This window comes from Mytilus galloprovincialis, chromosome 11, assembly GCF_965363235.1.
Source record: "Mytilus galloprovincialis chromosome 11, xbMytGall1.hap1.1, whole genome shotgun sequence".
NCBI lineage: Eukaryota > Metazoa > Mollusca > Bivalvia > Mytilida > Mytilidae > Mytilus > Mytilus galloprovincialis.
The window spans coordinates 67,929,190-67,950,522 of NC_134848.1; the positions used below are offsets into that span (position 1 = coordinate 67,929,190).

Consider the following 21,333-nt stretch of genomic DNA (forward strand, 5'->3'; position numbering starts at 1 on the left):
ATTAACGTCAACGAAACATGTATTGAGAATGTCCATTCTTTCAAATTACTTGCAATTGTCATTGATGAAAATTTAAGCTGGGAAGATCATGTTGATCGTATATGTATAGATTATAACATGCCTTTTTCCATATTGGCCCTGGTATCATCCCGAGACTCCCATATAGGCACCGAGGCTTTAGCCGAGGGCCGATATGGGTCGAGGGATGATACCCGGGCCAATATGGAAAAGACATGTTATAATCTTTTTATCACATATTTAAGTTCTGCAGAAAAGAGAAAAAAGTTCAATTATAACAATTTAATGATACATAAAAGGTAAAATCTTAAACAATTTATTAAAACGTGTCGTTCAGGATGCAATGACGTCACGTCATTAGGTACAGGGCACAATATGGATATCTCTTTTTTGCCCCGGGCAATTTTGAGGTTATTGCATATGCAAAACCTAAGGTATTCATAACAAATATGTGATAAGTAAGAGTATCTCATTTAAAATATCACTTTTATATAAAATTAAAGTATATTTGCCTAACGTAACGGTACCCAAATTGCACCGAGTACCCAAATTGCACCTATTTAGCAAAAATAGCAGCGGACATCATACAAGATTTCCTAGAGACTACACAATTTGTATTTTTATGATTTGATACTTTGCACATCTTTCAACATAGGTGAAAATATTTAGATATGCACAAAACGTTCACAGTACTTATCAATAGACGAAGTGTTTACTGAAAAAGCAAAAGGTACTGAAACATCGCCATGCGACGTCATCAAAACGTCATCTTTTTAAAATGATCAAATACAATATGTTACAAGTACCCATTTAAAAAAAAAAGAAGAGTAAGCATGGACTTATATCCAATTGTTCAAAATATTTGAAGAAATTAAACAAAAGCTCTGTTATTCGACTTTTGACAATGCGAATTTAAGCATAGATGCAATTTGGGTACTCCTCATTTCAGAATCATTGATGGTTTGAGGGTCAGTTTAGACCAATTTTTGTATGAAAGGCATGTTTAAATAACTCACTGAAAGGCATGTTTAAATAACTTACATAAAGGCATGTTTAAATAACTTACTGAAAGGCATGTTTAAATAACTCACTGAAAGGCATATTTAATAACTCACTGAAAGGCATATTTAAATAACTCACTGAAAGCATTAAATAACTCACTGAGACAAAGTTTAGTTTATCAATACTCTTTACTGAAAGGCATGTTTGAATAACTCACTGAAAGGCATGTTTAAATAACCTACTGAAAGGCATATTTAAATAACTCACTGAGAGGCATGTTTAAATAACTCACTAAGACAAAGTTAAGTTTACTTGTAAGTTTCATTTTCGGGATTTCATTTTTTGTTCACACGAAAAAGGTTGATTTAGCCAACAAAAATGAATAAGAATTCAAGTATATGATTTTTTTTTATGAGTCCTTAAAACTAAAAAAAATAACTGTTTGTAGTGCTTTATCAGTCTGTTATTCTTGCAAACATTAAAAAAAAAACATTTACCACCAGATTTATTTCTATCAAAGTTTAAAATATGCCCCTATCCTCAAATTCGCTAGATATAAATTAGATCAAGATCCATTCTGATAGTAGATAACGGCCATAACCTTTTTGTCTTATGATCGAGGCCTTAGATATTTGGCATATGGATGTATTATCATGAGGTAAAGTGACTTGTATCATAATGATCTTCATAAAACCTTCAAATTTGACCTTAAGATGTTTTTTTCGAAAGAAACATGACCAAACTATAACTTCTTCATCCCTTGTCCTAAGCCTTACATCTTTGACATGTGGATGTATCATCATCGGATGGTGTATCCCATACAATTATGACCTTCATGTGACATTGAACTTTGAGCTTCATGACGAAAAATATATTTTTGGCAAGAAACACTTGAGCAGGTGATGACTTATTGTCTTTTGACCTTTGCCTTAGATATATTGTTTGTTCATTTTTTTTGCAATACTTGACAGGGATTTTATATTTAAAATGAAAACACTTTTGTTTTACAGTCACAACTCCTAGGGGAAGAGGTCGACCATCATTTAGACATTGGAGGGCAAGACTTTTCCTACTCAACAAACCAATGTCAACTTTGAAGGAATTCAAGAGAGATTGTCTGGATAACGGTTTCGGTAAGTCCTTTGCTAGATATTCTAGTTAACTGATGTATCGAAAACTTTTTTGGGACAATAACGTGAATATTTTTGATATTTTATAAAACTAATATATATTCACAAACCAATTTTTTGAGTAAATAGGAATAATGGTGTCCGTCTTTTCATATGTCTTTAAAGCAAAAATCTACCGTAACGGTAATGATCCTTTCTTTTACCATCCCATCTGGTCCACTAATTTTCCCTTTGTTAATATCAATCAATTTTAGATTTATTCATATGTCTTAGAATTGAATGAGATACTTTTTTACATGTTTTTATTTCAACTGTTTATTATAGGATTTTTGAAATTTTTAGTTTCATCAACATTTTTTATAGTTTTATCAATTTAAATATCTACAAATAAAGATTGGAAAGAAATAAAAAGCAAAAATCACCAGCAGAAAAGATCAACAAATATTCCCACATGATTAAAACTGTCAATTAACTCTTTAAAGAATTATTGCCCTTTAATGGTGAATTTTACCAAACATGGCTATTGTTGAAGATGCAAGTGAGTCTCTAGTTCGAACTTGTAAAATACTTTGTAATACACACTTTATATATAAATTTCTATAACATCCATTGAGAAATTGCAGATGTGAAAGACCTTAAATAACCATTTGTATATATAACTAACATTACAATGGGCAACATCTTCTTTGAAACAAGTCCAACAGCACTAGGTAGTTAAGTTGTCAACTAAATTACTGTAATTCACTTTTATATCAAATTATTTGAATGGGCAAGGACGCATTTCCTGTCAAATTCATGTTCACATATTTGATTTATACCATACTAAAACGTATATTCAAATAACCTAAATTAGTCAGAAATAGACTAATAACAATGCACGAACTCAATAATATATACCAGCATTTCGTGTGAATTTAAGTATAGATGCAAACTTATTAACCATTGAGATGACCATCGAAGACTGTCGACGGTCACTTTCCCAAAAATAAACATTAGCATAAATATAAATATGTAAGTCTGCTTAATTTCATGTTAAGGTAGATACATGGTATACCGCCATCTTGGATTGTACAACCGCAGTACAAATCGGTCTAGTTATTTGCCCAAATCTGCAAATTTTGAGACAGATTTGTAATTTAATGGTTAGCCTCTTTCTTTATATAAGGAAAACTTAAAAGGTTATTGATTGTATAATCCAAAATATTTAAACAAATATCATTTTGTTTTGTTTTAACAATATTTCTTTCAAATGAGTCGTTTAAGCTTGAAGATCACATGAATATGATCCAAAAAGGGTGAATTATACACTTGCAAGTCAATAATTCATCAGTGATTTCTTTGCTAATTTTGATAAAAATGAACTAAACTGGCTGATTTCTTTTACTTATTCACTTTCTATAATGATTGAAAACAAATCATCTCTATCTTGTAGGTTATGCCCCTGACATGAACAATTAAAATACCCTTTCGGTGATAATCTGTTTTTTATGACTTAAATTGCTGGTGTGAAAGACCATTTTAACTGGAGCCTCAAGTTTAAACTATGTTTTAATTTAGGTCCACCAGGGTCAGGGACAGTGTCACTAGACAGACGATGGAGTTTACCACAGCTGGAAGATTTTATTTACAAGTGTTATCCACAACACCCCTTACAGCTTGTTGGCTTCCAGTACGCAAAGTGTTTAAAAGGTGCAAAGCGTGAGCTACAAATTATAATAATAAATAATAATAGTAAAAATTTCTATAGCGCCCTATATAACAATAAAATCACTCTAAGGCGCTTTACATATATATATACATGATAAAAATATATTAAGTTAACCACAAAACAAAATGAAATAAAAAATGTTATGTTTAAAAGAACTAAAAACAAAAAAACAAAAATCACAGCACATTTTCAAATAAAAGGAATAAGAATTAAGATGACAGCTTATTAAACGCAAGTCTGTAAAAATATGTCTTCAATTGTTTTTTAAAACACTGAACAGATTTAGAGTGACGAATTTGTACAGGTAGATTGTTCCATAGGGTAGCGGCAGCACGATTAAATTGTCTTTCACCGTACGTTTTTGTTCGGACATGTGGCAGTTCGAGTCTAAGGCTGCCCTCTGATCGTAGTGCCCTAGTTGTTGTTTGGAGATGTAATAGTTCCTGTATATAGTCCGGGGCAGTTCCTTGCAATGCCGTGTACGTATAGACAAGGATTTTGAACTTTGAACGGAATTCAACAGGGAGCCAGTGCAGTCCAGTCCAGCGAGAATAGGTGTAATGTGTTCTCTTTTCCTAGTTTTCGTAACAAGACGGGCTCCAGTTGTCAACAGCAACAATGTCACTGATCTGGCTTCTACAATCCGTGCTGGCAAAGTGTATATAGTCCCTAACAGAGAAATTCCAGCTACACAGGTAATAACTTTTATGAATTTTTTGTGTCATTTTATACTTACCTCAAAAATTGATGAACCCTTCTTGCAACTAATGATTGAAGAAATAATTCATTTTTAATTTGTTATCAAATTTACATCTTAATGTACGTATTTTGATTTCTATCACATTCTTAACAATTTATAATTCCTCTCTAACCCAAACTTTGAATTTAGAAAATTAATTACAAAACTTAGAATCAGTGACCATTCATTATTAATTGAAAAAGGGAGGCATTTTAAAATTCCTCGCGAAGAGAGACTTTTGCAAAAAATGCAAAGTACTAGATGACGAGAAACATTTCTTAATAAATTGTTCTCATAATTCAAATATTAGATTAACATATTTTGATTGCATTAACAGAGAAAGTAATTCATTTGCTAATCTCACTGACAATGACAAAGTTATATATATACTTAACCCATCAACACCAACACAAGTGAATAAACTAGGATCCTTTATAAAAAAGTCAGTGGAACTGAGGACAGGGGACCCTTTAATATTTACCTGAATTTGTGTATATATATTGAGTTACTTAGTTATTATCTTTATTTGTTTTTGTTGTTGTTATATTATGTCACAAACTGTAAAGTTTATATGGCAATAAAACTTTGAATTTGAATTTGAATTTGCTATATCAAGCTTGAATGGTGTGGCCATACTTGCCTAAACGGTGCAGGGTTTGACTTCTGCGGTCGTATAAATCTGCGTCCTGCGGAACATCTGGTTTTATCATGTTAAACACTGATAAAGTATTTAAAAAACGTTGTTCGTCAAACAGAAAGAAATATCCAAAATTTGAACAAACAGATAATCTTTTCCCCAACATTTCTTATATTTGATCATATTTAACCACTATAATTTAAATGTGTTAAAACGTTACAATGTCTTTTATAGAGAACTAATGTTTCACAACATGAGCTTGACGATGAAGAAGATCTGCCAACACCTACAGTATCACCACCACACACACCGAGTCCACCCAACGAGTTATAGGATACAGTGCCACTGACAGACTCCCCTATTGAAACTGTCTCCCCTGTAAGTATGACAGTATGATGTTTTTGATAATGTAGTACAAGGGATGTGTATTGTGTGATGAAATTTACAGTACATTTAAATTAAGCATTGTGTCAACCCGATATTGTTTATGTCGATCGGATGAATAGACCTAGAAAAAATTTGTTTTGAAAGCTTTCAAAAATATACGGAAGCCCATAGGGGTCATAATATGTTATAAGATATCGTTATCTTAATATACATATAATTAAAAACCAATTGTTCAAAGAACAATTGAAGGTCTTTCAACCAAAAAGGATCTATTTTGATATGAAAATATAAAGATTCAGTTGAAAATGTCAGTTCCTATGGCTTAATGATGTAAAAATATGAATTTCAAGCAAAGGTCAAAATCTAGAACGTAAAATTAACCTATGACCTTGACCTCAATTTCAAGGTCATAAACCAAGGAACCTAAATCAAAAGACCCTAGGTCTGTATTATGTATGGTTCATGAGCAATATCACTTTACGCTAAACTCTAAATATAAGAGGGGCATAAACTCCCATTTATTGTATACGCACCCTTCCAATCTAAATTTATAAGTTACGACATGTTGCAACTAACAATTTAGTAAGGATAATTTGTCGAAAACTTATAAAGTTAATGAAAATAAGTGAAAATAAGCCGAAATCAAAATTTAGAATTTGACCTTGACCTTTGACCTTGACCTAATTTTCATTTTTTTGGACCAAGGATCTTAAATCAAAAGACCCTAGGTCTCTATCCTTTATAGTTTACCAGTTAGAAATGCATATCACTTATATCATATATAAAAGGGGGGATAACTCTCATATGGAGTCTCCGGATAGCTTCGGTCAAAATGAAACAGAACATCCTTAGGATGTAACGAGCAATTTGGTAAAATAAATTTGTCGTAATCTTTTATGGTTACGAAGGAGTAGTGGCCACAAGAAAAACAGTGTTCGGGGAGATAACTCTTACAGGGTAAAGTTTTTTGTTACGCGGTGTCAGTTTCAGAAGCGTATTAACTGTTCGATATCATATACCATATATCTTAGCGACATCTTACGAAACAAAAATACAGCGAAGGAAATAAAAGTTGGCAGAAGAAAAAAAAAAATAATAATAATAATAATAATAATTAAAAACCAATTGTTCAGAGAACCATTGATGGTCTTTCCACCACTTACAACATATTTTGATGTGAAAATATTAAAAATTCAGTTGATATGTCAGTTCCTATGACTTTATGATGTCTAAATATGAATTTGGAGCAAAGGTCAAAATCTAGAACGTCCAATTAACCTATGACCTTGACCTCAATTTCAAGGTCATAGACTAAGGATCGCAAACCTAAAGACACTAGTTCCTTAATATGTATGGTTCATGAGTAATATCACTTTACGCATAATTCTAAACATAAGAGGGGCGAAAACTACCATTTATTGTCTACGCACCCTTTCAACCAAAATTTATAAGTTACGACATGTCGCAACTAACAATTTAGTAAAAATAATTTGTCGATAAGTTATACGGCTTTTGAAAATAAGTGAAAATGAGCCAAAATCAAAATTTATAATGTGACCTTGACCATTGACCTTGACCTTATTTTCATTGTTTTGGACCAAGGATCTCAAATCAAAAGACCCTAGGTCTCTATCACTTACGGTTTACCAGTTAGAAATGCATATTCTTATATCAAACATAAAAGGGGGGATAACTCTCATATGGAATCTATATACGGCTTCGGTCAAAATAAAACAGCACATCCTGAGGATATAACAAGCAATTTCGAAAAATAAATTTGTCGGTTTCTTATACGGTTGCGAAGCCTTAGAGATAACAAGGAAAACAGTGTTCGGGGAGATAACTCTTACAAGGGAAAGTATTCGGTTAAGCAGAGTTGGTTTCAAAAGCGTATAAACTGTTCGATATCATATTCCAAAAATCTAAGCGACATCTTGCGAAACAAAAAAACAGCGAAGGAAATGAATTAGGCGGAAGAAAAAAAAAAAAAATAATTAAAAACCAATTGTTCAAAGAACAATTGAAGGTCTTTCAACCAATAAGGATCTATTTTGATATGAAAATATTAAGATTCAGTTGAAAATTTCAGTTGCTATGTCTTTATGATATAAAAATATGAATTTCGAGCAAAGGTCAAAATCTAGAACGTCCAATTTACTTATGACCTTGACCTCAATTTCAAGGTCATAAACTAAGGATCACAAATCAAAAGACCCTAGATCAGTATTATGTATGGTTCATGAGTAATATCTCTTTACGCATAATTCTAAATATAAGAGGGGCAAAAACTCCCATTTATTGTCTACGCACCCTTCCAATCAAAAGTCATAAGTTACGACATGTCGCAACTAACGATTTAGTAAAAATAATTTGTTGAAATCTTATAAAGTTTATGAAGTAAGTGAAAATAAGCCAAAATCAAAATTTAAAATTTGACCTGGACCTTTGACCTTGACCTAATTTTCATTTTTTTGGACCAAGGATCTTAAATCAAAAGACCCTAGGCCTCTATCACTTATGGTTTACCAGTTAGAAATGCAAATCACTTATATCATATATAAAAGGGGGGATAACTCTCATATGGAGTCTCCGGATAGCTTCGGTCCAAATGAAACAGAACATCCTGAGGATATAACGAGCAATTTGGAAAAATAAATTTGTCGGTTTCTTATACCGTTGCGAAGCCTAAGAGATCACGAGAAAAACAGTGTTCGGGGAGATAACTCTTACAAGGTGAAGTTTTTCGTTACGCGGTGTCAGTTTCAAAAGCGTATTACCTGTTTGATATCATATACCATATATCTTAGCGACATCTTGCGAAACAAAAAAACAGTGAAGGAAAAAAAAGTTGGCGGAAGAAAAAAAAAAATAATAATAATAATAATTAAAAACCAATTGTTCAAAGAACAATTGAAGGTCTTTCAACTAAAAAAGATCTATTTTGATATGAAAATATTAAAATTCAGTTAAAAATGTCAGTTCCTGTGGCTTTATCATGTATAAATATGAATTTAAAGCAAAGGTCAAAATCTAGAACGTCCAATTAACCTTTGACCTTGACCTCAATTTCAAGGTCATAGACTAAACATCTCGAATCAAAAGACACTAGTTCCTTAATATGTATGGTTCATGAGTAATATCACTTTACGCATAATTCTAAATATAAGAGGGGCGAAAACTCCCGTTTATTGTCTACGCACCCTTGCAACCAAAATTCATAAGTTACGACATGTCGCAACTAACAATTTAGTAAAAATAATTTGTCGATATCTTATAAGATTAATGAAAAAAAGTGAAAATAAGCCAAAATCAAAATTTAGAATTTGACCTTGACCTTTGACCTTGACCTAATTTTCATTTTTTTGGACCAAGGATCTTAAATCAAAAGACCCTAGGTCTCTATCACTTATGGTTTACCAGTTAAAAATGCATATCACTTATATCATATCCAAAAGGGGGGATAACGCTCATATGGAGTCTCCGGATAGCTTCGGTCAAAATAAAACAGAACATCCTGAGGATATAACGAGCAATTTGGAAAAATAAATTTGTCGGTTACTTATACGATTGCGAAGCCTTAGAGATAACAAGAAAAACAGTGTTCGGGGAGATAACTCTTACAAGGTAAAGTTTTTTGTAACGCGGTGTCAGTTTCAGAAGCGTATTAACTGTTCGATATCATATACCATATATCTAAGCGACATCTTGGGAAACAAAAAAACAGTGAAGGAAAAAAAAGTTGGCGGAAGAAAAAAAATAATAATTAAAAACCAATTGTTCAAAGAACAATTGAAGGTCTTTCCACAAGTAAAGATCTATTTTATTATCAAAATATTAAAAATCAATTTAAAATGTCAGTTCCTATGACTTTATAATGTATAAATATGAATTTAAAGCAAAGGTCAAAATCTAGAACGTCCTATTAACCTTTGACCTTGACCTCAATTTCAAGGTCACCATCCAAGAACCTCAAATAAAAAGACCCTAGGTCTGTAATATGTATGGTAAATGAGTTTTATCATTTTAGGCATGATTTTAAATATAAGATGGGCGAAAACTCTCATTTATTGTTTACGCACCCTTCCAACCAAAATTTATAAGTAACAACATGTCGCAACTCACAATTTAGTAAAAATAATTTGTCAATATCTTTCATGGTTGTTGAAAATAAGTGAAAATAAGCCAAAATCAAAATTTAGAATATGACCTTGACCTTTGACCTTGACCTTATTTTCATTTTTTTGGACCAAGGAACTTAAATCCAAAGACCCTAGGCCTATATCACTGATGGTTTACCAGTTAGAAACGCATATCACTTATATCAATGCATAAGGGGAAATAACTCTTATATGGAGTCTCTGTATAACTTCAGTCCAAATGAATATCCTAATCCTGAAGAAGTAACGAGCAATTTGGTAAAATAAATTTGTCGTAATCTTTTACGGTTGCGAAGGAGTAGTGGCCACAAGAAAAACAGTGTTTGGGGAGATAACTCTTACAACGTAAAGTATTTTGTTACGCAGTTGTAAATTTTTAAAGCGTATAAACTATACGACATCATATTCCAAATATCTAAGCGACATCTTTTGAAACATCAATACTACGCAAGAAAAAAAATTAGGCGGAAGAAAAAAAAAATAATAATAATCAGAACAAAACCTATAGGTCTTTCCACGGAAAGGTGGAAAGACCTAATAATAATAATAATAATAATAATAATAATAATAATAATAATAATCAGAACAAATACAATAGGTCTTTCAACTGAAAGGTTGAAAGACCTAATAATTAAAAACCAATTGTTCAAAGAACAATTGAAGGTCTTTCAACTAATAAAGATCTATTTTGATATGAAAATATTAAAATTCCGTTGAAAATGTCAGTTCCTATAGCTTTATGATGTATAAATATGAATTTAAAGCAAAGGTCAAAATCTAGAACGTCCAATTAACCTTTGACCTTGACCATAATTTCAAGGTCATAGACTAAACATCTCAAATCAAAAGACACTAGTTCCTTAATATGTATGGTTCATGAGTAATATCACTTTACGCATAATTCTAAATATAAGAGGGGCGAAAACTCCCATTTTTTGTCTACGCACCCTTCCAACCAAAATTTATAAGTTACGACATGTCGCAACTAACAATTTAGTAATAATAATTTGTCGATATCTTATAAGGTTAATGAAAATAAGTGAAAATAAGCCAAAATCAAAATTTAGAATTTGACCTTGACCTTTGACCTTGACCTAATTTTCATTTTTTTGGACCAAGGATCTTAAATCAAAATACCCTGGGTCTCTATCACTTATGGTTTACCAGTTAGAAATGCAAATCACTTATATCATATATAACTCTCATATGGAGTCTCCGGATAGCTTCGGTCCAAATGAAACAGAACATCCTGAGGATAGAACGAGCAATTTGAAAAATAAATTTGTCGGTTTCTTATACGGTTGCGAAGCCTTAGAGATCACAAGAAAAACAGTGTTCGGGGAGATAACTCTTACAAGGTGAAGTTTTTTGTTACGCGGTGTCAGTTTCAAAAGCGTATTAACTGTTCGATATCATATACCATATATCTTAGCGACATCTTGCGAAACAAAAAAACAGTGAAGGAAAAAAAAGTTGGCGGAAGAAAAAAAAAATAATAATAATAATAATAATAATAATTAAAAACCAATTGTTCAGAGAACCATTGATGGTCTTTCCAGTTAAGACCTTTTTTTTATATGAAAATATTAAAATTTGGTTTTAAATGTCAATTTTAGCGTCAAATGACAGCTTATTGAACGCTTATTCCAAAAATATATGGTTTCTATACAAAAAGATATAAATAAGGGAGATCATTTTTTACTTCCGGTTTAAAATATGTTACTTCCGGTAATTTTTTATTGTTTACTTGACACTGATTCCAAAGATATATGGTTCTTTATACTTTTTCATTACTGAAGTACAAAATATAGCTACTTCCGGTTTACAAAAGGTCACTTCCGATTGTCTTTTTCTAGATCACATTGCTTGCAACCTAATTTAAAAAGTCTCAAGTCTTGATCATGTATACATATGAGGTAAAAGTAAAGGTCAAAATCTAGAACGTTACATTTACCTATGACCTTGAGCTCAATTTCGAGGTCATCAACCAAGGACCTCAAATCAAAAGACTCTAGGCCTCTACTATATATAGTTAATGAGTTGTATTACCTTACAACTAATATTAGATATAAAAGGGGGCAAAACTGGCATCAAATGTCTACGTACTCTTTCGACTAAAATCTACGTGTTACCACATGTCGCAACTAACAATTTAGTAAAAATAATTAGTCGATAAGTTGTACGGCTTTTGAAAATGACTGAAAATAAGCCAAAATCAAAATTTATAATATGACCTTGACCTTTGACCTTGACCTTATTTTCATTTTTTTGGACCAAGGACCTCAAATCAAAAGACCCTAGGTCTCTATCACTTATGGTTTACCAGTTAGAAATGCAAATTCCTATATGAAACATAAAAGGGGGGATAACTCTCATATGGAATCTTTATACAGCTTCAGTCAAAATAAAACAGAACATCCTGAGGATATAACTAGCAATTTGGAAAAATAAATTTGTCGGTTTCTTATACGGTTGCGAAGCCTTAGAGATATCAAGAAAAACAGTGTTCGGGGAGATAACTCTTATTTGGGAAAGTATTCGGTTAAAACGAGTTGGTTTCAAAAGCGTATAAACTGTTTGATATCATATTCCAAAAATCTAAGCGACACCTTGCGAAACAAAAAAACAGCGAAGGAAAAAAATTAGGCGGAAGAAAAAAAAAAAAATAATAATAATTAAAAAAAACCAATTGTTCAAAGAACAATTGAAGGTCTTTCAACCAATAAGGATCTATTTTGATATAAAAATATTAAGATTCAATTGAAAATGTCAGTTGCTATGTCTTTATGATGTAGAAATATGAATTTCGAGCAAAGGTCAAAATCTAGAACGTCCAATTAACCTATGACCTTGACCTCAATTTCAAGGTCATAGACTAAACATCTCAAATCAAAAGACACTAGTTCCTTAATATGTATGGTTCATGAGTAATATCACTTTACGCATAATTCTAAATATAAGAGGGGCGAAAACTCCCATTTATTGTCTACGCACCCTTGCAACCAAAATTAATAAGTTACGACATGTCGCAACTAACAATATAGTAAAAATAATTTGTCGATATCTTATAAGGTTAATGAAAATAAGTGAAAATAAGCCAAAATCAAAATTTAGAATTTGACCTTGACCTTTGACCTTGACCTATTTTTCATTTTTTTGGACCAAGGATCTTAAATCAAAAGACCCTGGGTCTCTATCTCTTATGGTTTACCAGTTAGAAATGCATATCACCTATATCATATACAAAAGGGGGGATAACTCTCATATGGAGTCTCCGGATAGCTTCGGTCAAAATAAATCAAATCATCCTGAGGATCAAACGAGCAATTTGGTAAAATAAATTTGTCGGTTTCTTATACGGTTGCGAAGGCTTAGAGATAACAAGAAAAACAGTGTTCGGGGAGATAACTCTTACAAGGGAAAGTTTTTTGTTACGCGGTGTCAGTTTGAGAAGCGTATTAATTGTTCCATATCATATACCATATATCTAAGCGACATCTTGGGAAACAAAAAAACAGCCAAGGTAAAAAAAGTTGGCGGAAAAAAAAAAAATGATAATTAAAAACCAATTGTTCAGAGAACCATTGATGGTCTTTCCACCAGTTAAGACCTTTTTTTATATAAAAATATTAAAATTTGGTTTAAAATGTCAATTTTAGCGCCAAATGACAGCTTATTGAACGCTTATTCAAAAAATAGATGGTTTCTATAAAAAAAATATATCGAAAAGGGAGATAATCTTTTACTTCCGGTTTAAAAAGTTTACTTCCGGTATTGTTTGATAGTTTACTTGACACTGATTCCAAAAATATATGGTTCTATACACTTTTACATTGATTTAGAACAAAAAATAGCTACTTCCGGTTTAAAAAAGGTCACTTCCGGTTGTGTTTTTTAAGGTCACATTGCTTACAACTTAATGCAAAAAGTCCCATGGCTTTATCATGTGTACATATGAGGTAAAAGTAAAGGGCAAAATCTAGAACGTTTAATTAGCATATGACCTTGAGCTCAATTTCAAGGTTATAGACCAAGGACCTCAAATCAAAAGACTCTAGTCCTCTACTTTATATTGTTAATGAGTTATATTACCATACGTATGATATTAGATATAAAAAGGGGGAAAACTCGCGTCAAATGTCTACGTACCCTTTCGACTAAAATTTATGTGTTACGACATGTCGTAACTAACAATTGTGTGAAAATATTTTGTCGATATCTTGTATGATTACTGAAAATAAGAGATAACAAGCCAAAATCAAAATTTTAATCATGACCTTGACCTTTGACCTTGACCTCATTTTCATTTTTTTGGACCAAGGACCTCAAATCAAAAGACCCTAGGCCTCTACCACTTATGGTTTTCCAGTTAAAAATGCATATCACTTATATCAAATATAAAAGGGGAAATAACTCTCATATGGAGTCTCCGGATAGCTTCGGTCAAAATGAATCAAATCATCCTGAGGATATAATGAGCAATTTGGTAAAATAAATTTGACGGTTTCTTATACGGTTGCGAAGATTAAGCGATAACAAGAAAAACAGTGTTCGGGGAGATAACTCTTACATGGATAAGATTTTGGTTACGCGGTGTCAGTTTCAAAAGCGTATTAATTGTTCGATATCATATACCATATATCTAAGCGACCTCTTGCGAAACAAAAAAATTGCGAAGGAACAAAAAGTTGGCGGAAGAAAAAAAATAATAATTAAAAACCAATTGTTCAGAGAACCATTGATGGTCTTTCCACCAGTTAAGACCTTTTTTTTATATGAAAATATTAAAATTTGGTTTTTAATGTCAATTTTAGCGTCAAATGACAGCTTATTGAACGCTTATTCCAAAAATATATGGTTTCTATAAAAAAAAAAATAGAAAAGGGAGATAATCTTTTACTTCCGGTTTAAAAAGTTTACTTCCGGTATTGTTTGATAGTTTACTTGACACTGATTCCAAAAATATATGGTTCTATATACTTTTACATCGATTTAGTGCAAAAAATAGCTACTTCCGGTTTACAAAAGGTCACTTCCGGTTGTTTTTTTTAAGGTCACATTGTTTACAACTTAATGCAAACAGTCCCATGGCATTATCATGTGTACATATGAGGTAAAAGCAAAGGTCAAAATCTAGAACGTTTAATTAGCATATGTGACCTTGAGCTCAATTTCAAGGTCATAAACCAAGGACCTCAATTCAAAAGACTCTAGTCCTCTACTTTATATTGTTCATGAGTTATATTACCATACGTATGATATTAGATATAAAAAGGGGGAAAACTCGCGTCAAATGTCTACGTACCCTTTCGACTAAAATTTATGTGTTACTACATGTCGTAACTAACAATTTTATGAAAATATTTTGTCAATATCTTATATGATTTCTGAAAATAAGAGATCACAAGCCAAAATCCAAATTTTAATCATGACCTTGACCTTTGACCTTGACCTCATTTTATTTTTTTTGGACCAAGGACCTCAAAACAAAAGACCCTAGGCCTCTGACACTTATGGTTTTCCAGTTAAAAATGCATATCACTTATATCAAATATAAAAGGGGAAATAACTCTCATATGGAGTCTCCGGATAGCTTCGGTCCAAATAAATCAAATCATCCTGAGGATATATCGAGCAATTTGGTAAAATAAATTTGTCGGTTTCTTATACGGTTGCGAATATTAAGCGATCACAAGAAAAACAGTGTTCAGGGAGATAACTCTTACATTGAAAAGATTTTGGTTACGCGGTGTCAGTTACAAAAGCGTAATAACTGTTCGATATCATGTACCATATGTCTAAGCGACATCTTGCGAAACAAAAAAACTGCGAAGGAAAATAAAGTTGGCGGAAGAAAAAAAATAAAAATTAAAAACCAATTGTTCAGAGAACCATTGATGGTCTTTCCACCAGTTAAGACCTTTTTTATATTAAAATATTAAAAATTGGTTTAAAATGTCAATTTTAGCGCCAAATGGCAGCTTATTGAACGCTTATTCAAAAAATATATGGTTTCTATAAAAAAATATATCGAAAAGGGAGATAATCTTTTACTTCCGGTTTAAAAAGTTTACTTCCGGTATTGTTTGATAGTTTACTTGACACTGATTCCAAAAATATATGGTTCTATATACTTTTACATTGATTTAATACAAAAAATAGCTACTTCCGGTTTACAAAAGGTCACTTCCGGTTGTGTTTTTTAAGGTCACATTGCTTACAACTTAATGCAAAAAGTCCCATGGCTTTATCATGTGTACATATGAGGTAAAAGCAAAGGTCAAAATCTAGAACGTTTAATTAGCATATGACCTTGAGCTCAATTTCAAGGTTATAAACCAAGGACCTCAAATCAAAAGACTCTAGTCCTCTACTTTATATTGTTAATGAGTTAAATTACCATACGTATGATATTAGATATAAAAAGGGGGAAAACTCGCGTCAAATGTCTACGTACCCTTTCGACTAAAATTTATGTGTTACTACATGTCGTAACTAACAATTTTATGAAAATATTTTGTCAATATCTTATATGATTTCTGAAAATAAGAGATCTCAAGCCAAAATCCAAATTTTAATCATGACCTTGACCTTTGACCTTGACCTCATTTTCATTTTTTTGGACCAAGGACCTCAAAACAAAAGACCCTAGGCCTGGAACACTTATGGTTTTCCAGTTAAAAATGCATATCACTTATATCAAATATAAAAGGGGAAATAACTCTCATATGGAGTCTCCGGATAGCTTCGGTCAAAACAAATCAAATCATCCTGAGGATATATCGAGCAATTTGGTAAAATAAATTTGTCGGTTTCTTATACGGTTGCGAATATTAAGCGATCACAAGAAAATCAGTGTTCGGGGAGATAACTCTTACATTGAAAAGATTTTGGTTACGCGGTGTCAGTTACAAAAGCGTAATAACTGTTTGATATCATGTACCATATGTCTAAGCGACATCTTGCGAAACAAAAAAACTGCGAAGGAAAAAAAAGTTGGCGGAAGAAAAAAAATAATAATTAAAGTTCAATTCTTCTTGAATAATTGATAGGTCTTTCCTTCCATTTTCTTTTTATTATACTGTCATAAATAAAAATATCATATATATTGATTGATTAATTTATTGATTAGTTTGTTGGTTGGTTGATTGGTTTATTAATTAAACACTTGATGTATGGTCTCTTGAAACAAGCGAAAAAAAAAGAAACCTTGGATTCCGTATTAAACACATAAAACGGAAACTTGCATTAATTAATGGAATGGATTGATTGTTTGATTGGTTGGTTGGTTGGTTGGTTGGTTAAACACATTGTTTGGTTAAACACGTTGTATAGGGTTAATTTAAACAAGCGAAAAAAAAGAGACATTAGATTCCGTATTAAACACATGAAACAGAAACATGCATTGGTTGATTGATTGATTGGTTGGTTGGTTAAACACGTTGGTTTGGTAAAACATGTTGGTTAAACACGTTGGTTAGTTAAACACATTGAATAGGCTCAATTACAACAAGCGAAGAAAAAAGAGACCTTGGATCCCGTATGAAACAGATGAAACGGAAACATGCATTGAATGATTGATTGGTTGGTTAAACACGTTGGTTGGTTAAACACGTTGATTAAACATATTGGTTGGTTAAACACGTTGATTGGTTAAACACCTTGATAGGCTCAATTAAAACAAGCAGAAAAAAAAACTTGGAACCCGTATGAAACACATGAAACATAAACATGCATTGATTGATTGATTGATTGGTTGGTTGGTTAAACACGTTGGTTGGTTAGTTAATCACGTTGGTTAAACATGTTGGTTCAACACGTTGGTTAAACACGTTGGTTGGATTGGCTTAATTAAAACAAGCGAAAAAAAACACCTTGGATCCCGTATGAAACACATGAAACGAAAACATGCATTGCTTGATTGTTTAGTTGGTTGGTTAAACACGTCGGTTGGTTAGTTAAACACGTTGGTTAAACATGTTGGTTTAACACGTTGGTTAAACACGTTGGTTGGATAGGCTCAATTAAAACAAGCAAAAAAAAACACCTTGGATCCCGTATGAAACACATGAAACGAATACATGCATTGATTGATTGGTTGGTTGGTTAAACACGTTGGTTGGTTAGTTAAACACTTTGGTTAAACATGTTGGTTTAACACATTGGTTAAACACGTTGGTTAAACACGTTGGTTGGATAGGCTCAATTAAAACAAGCGGAAAAAAAACCTTGGATCCCGTATGAAACACATGAAACGGAAACATGCATTGATTGATTGGTTGGTTAAACACGTTGGTTGGTTAGTTAAACACGTTGGTTAAACACGTTGGTTTAACACGTTGGTTAAACACGTTGGTTGGATACGCTGAATTAAAACAAGCGGGGAAAGAAACCTTGGATCCCGTATGAAACACATGAAACGGAAACATGCATTGATTGATTGGTTTGTTGGTTGGTTAAACACGTTGGTTGGTTAGTTAAACACGTTGGTTAAACACGTTGGTTTAACACGTTGGTTAAACACGTTGGTTGGATAGGCTGAATTAAAACAAGCCGGAAAAAAACCTTGGATCCCGTATGAAACACATGAAACGGAAACATGCATTGATTGATTGGTTTATTGGTTGGTTAAACACGTTGGTTGGTTAGTTAAACACGTTGGTTTAACACGTTGGTTTAACACGTTGGTTAAAAACGTTGGTTAAACACGTTGGTTGGATAGGCTCAATTAAAACAAGCGAAAAAAAAAAAACTTGGATCCCGTATGAAACACATGAAACGGAAACATGCATTGATTGATTGGTTAGTTAAACACGTTGGTTAAACATGTTGGTTTAACACGTTGGTAAAACACGTTGGTTAAACACGTTGGTTGGATAGGCTGAATTAAAACAAGCGAAAAAAAACAACATTGGATCCCGTATGAAACACATGAAACGGAAACATGCATTGATTGATTGGTTAGTTAAACACGTTGGTTGGTTAGTTAAACATGTTGGTTAAACATGTTGGTTTAACACGTTGGTGAAACACGTTGGTGAAACACGTTGGTAAAACACGTTGGTTAAACACGTTGGTTGGATAGGCTGAATTAAAACAAGCGAAAAAAAAACCAACATTGGATCCCGTATGAAACACATGAAACGGAAACATGCATTGATTGATTGGTTGGTTGGTTGGTTAAACACGTTGGTTAAACATGTTGGTTAAACACATTGGTTTAACACGTTGGTTAAACACGTTGGAAAGTGTCAATTAAAACAAGCGAAAAAAAGAGACCTTGGATCCCGTATTAAAAACATGAAACGGAAACTTGCTTTGATTGATTGATTGATTGATTGATTGATTAATTGATTGATTGATTGATTGATTGATTAATTGATTGATTGGAATTCAAACACACATAAAACTGTTTAAATAGTGCCAAAAAACACATAATTTGATGACCTTGACCTTTGACCTTGTGACCTTCGTCAAGGTCATTGCTCCACAAGGTCATTGCAAAAGACCGTATGGGTCAAGGACCTTTTGTTAAAGAGTTTTCCCTAAAAATGGCTTTTTAAAAACCATCAATGGGAGTTATGTCCCTTACATGATGGTAAAATCAGTATAGTCATAATGTAAAAAAAGTTGCCCCTTGAAGTACCAATCATTTTTCACTGCTTAATTTTTCTGTATCTATAACCGTTCAATAGTTATAGGGAAATGAAAAACTTTTGAAAATCTAAAATATGACCTTGACCTTTGACCTTGACCTATATTTTCTAGTTTTGGTCCAATGAACTCAAATCTGAAGACCCGCAGTCTTTATGACTTACGGTTCATGAGATTTATATGCATATTGAAAATTTAAATATTCAAGGGGAAATAACTCCTATAATAGGTCACTGGATCGCTTCGGTTAAAGTTATTTGAAGTTGTAACTTTTGGCAAGGAACATTTTAAAAAAAACCATTTGCCGCTAAGTCTCATAGTTTATGAGGAGAAGTGATAACAGTGTTTTTTGTAATTGGGGAGATAACTCCTATAAGGTAAACAGAAAACCTTTGTTATTCTAATACAAGATAGATATTATACCTCCGATACATGATACCAAAGATCATTTGGATATATTGCGTACTTTTCTTGATTTTTGACTTTGAAAACGGCGGAAGAAAAAGAATAATAATAATAATAAATATAAATCAATTGCTTTCAAAAAGCAATTGTAAACGGTCTTTCCCCCCTTAGAAACATGATTGTTTGTTGTGTGTGTGTGTGTGTGTGTGTGTGTGTGTGTGTGTGTGTGTGTGTGTGTGTGTGTGTGTGTGTGTGTGTGTGTGTGTGTGTGTGTGTGTGTGTGTGTTGTTTGTTTGTTTGTTTGTTTGTTTGTTTGTTTCTGTGAGAGGTCTATATCATTCCGGGGAAGTTTCATGTTTAGTTTGGAAAGTTTTTATTTTATTTTAGGTCCAGCGCGCGCGCCAGATTGAGGAGACACCACGTGACTTGGGTTTATAATAACGAAAACTTAGTCTTTTTATTTCTCTTTAGGTCGGGATGTTGAACAGACAACATGTATAGAGACGGAATGTACACAATGTAATTTCTTTTGTCATTGTAGGAGGAAATTGACATTTTGATCACAGTTCACCAGCAGTGCATGTTTTGGATTTAATTGATCCAGTGGAACTTTAATACACATTTAAGGATTATTTTCTGATAATGTACATTTTTCAGCACCAGTTTGTAACACAGATAAGTATTTCAATCTAGGAGCGGACATTTTATTGTAGGTTTTTACTGAGATTTACGGACCTAGCAAGCGATTTTTACAGCATTGCCATTTTTTTTCTCTAGGAAAAGTCTTGAGAGATATCTGCACCACGTTGTTTTATGAACCTTTAGTACATGTATGCCCTGCTGACTGTAAAGTTTGGGGTCGATTGGACTTTTAGTTTCAGAGTTCAACTGATAACAAACATGTGGATTTTTTTTTCAGAAGAGATGTAAGAACAATATTAAAAACCAATTGTTCAGAGAACAATTGAAGGTCTTTCCACCTTATCGCTCAAGTTATCTTTTCTATAAATAGCAAAAATATCCTGAAATGCATAAATTGGGAAATAAAAAATAATCACAGTGTTATATTGACCTGAAAAGTATGAAAAGTATGAAAAGTATGACTTACCAGTACTCAAAGCCTTGGATATAAACTATGTCTTATAGAAACATCTTCCTTCTTTGCTGATAAGTCATTATCAACTATTTCACCTCATGGCAGTTGTAATTTTATATATGAAACAATGCACAAGAGCTAAAACAATTGAGTTTTATACTGTTCTCACTGAGGACATTTTCTAGGGAACGATGATTTTCATTCTGGAAAATATATATCTTGATGATCAATTGTTACATTTAGACAGAGAAAAAAATATAACATAGAATTGTGAAATAAACATTAAATATGTGTATTACTTTAAGAAATTATCTTTTCTAATCTTTCATTTGGATTAATTGATTAAATTATTGTTTGTTTATCATACAGTGGCAAATATTTCAAACTCATTCAGAATGAC

The 21,333-nt window shown here is 32.4% G+C and overlaps 1 long non-coding RNA gene across 1 annotated transcript in view; it reads left to right on the plus strand.

Annotated features, from left to right (window-relative positions):
* The first annotated feature begins 4,467 nt into the window (after positions 1–4,467).
* The window catches only part of LOC143052678 (uncharacterized), a 43,796-nt gene continuing 26,930 nt past the window's right edge, over positions 4,468–21,333 (plus strand). The window contains exons 1-2 of the long non-coding RNA XR_012971204.1: positions 4,468–4,553; positions 5,469–5,612. This is a non-coding gene — a long non-coding RNA (uncharacterized LOC143052678). The remainder of the gene's footprint in view (positions 4,554–5,468; positions 5,613–21,333) is intronic.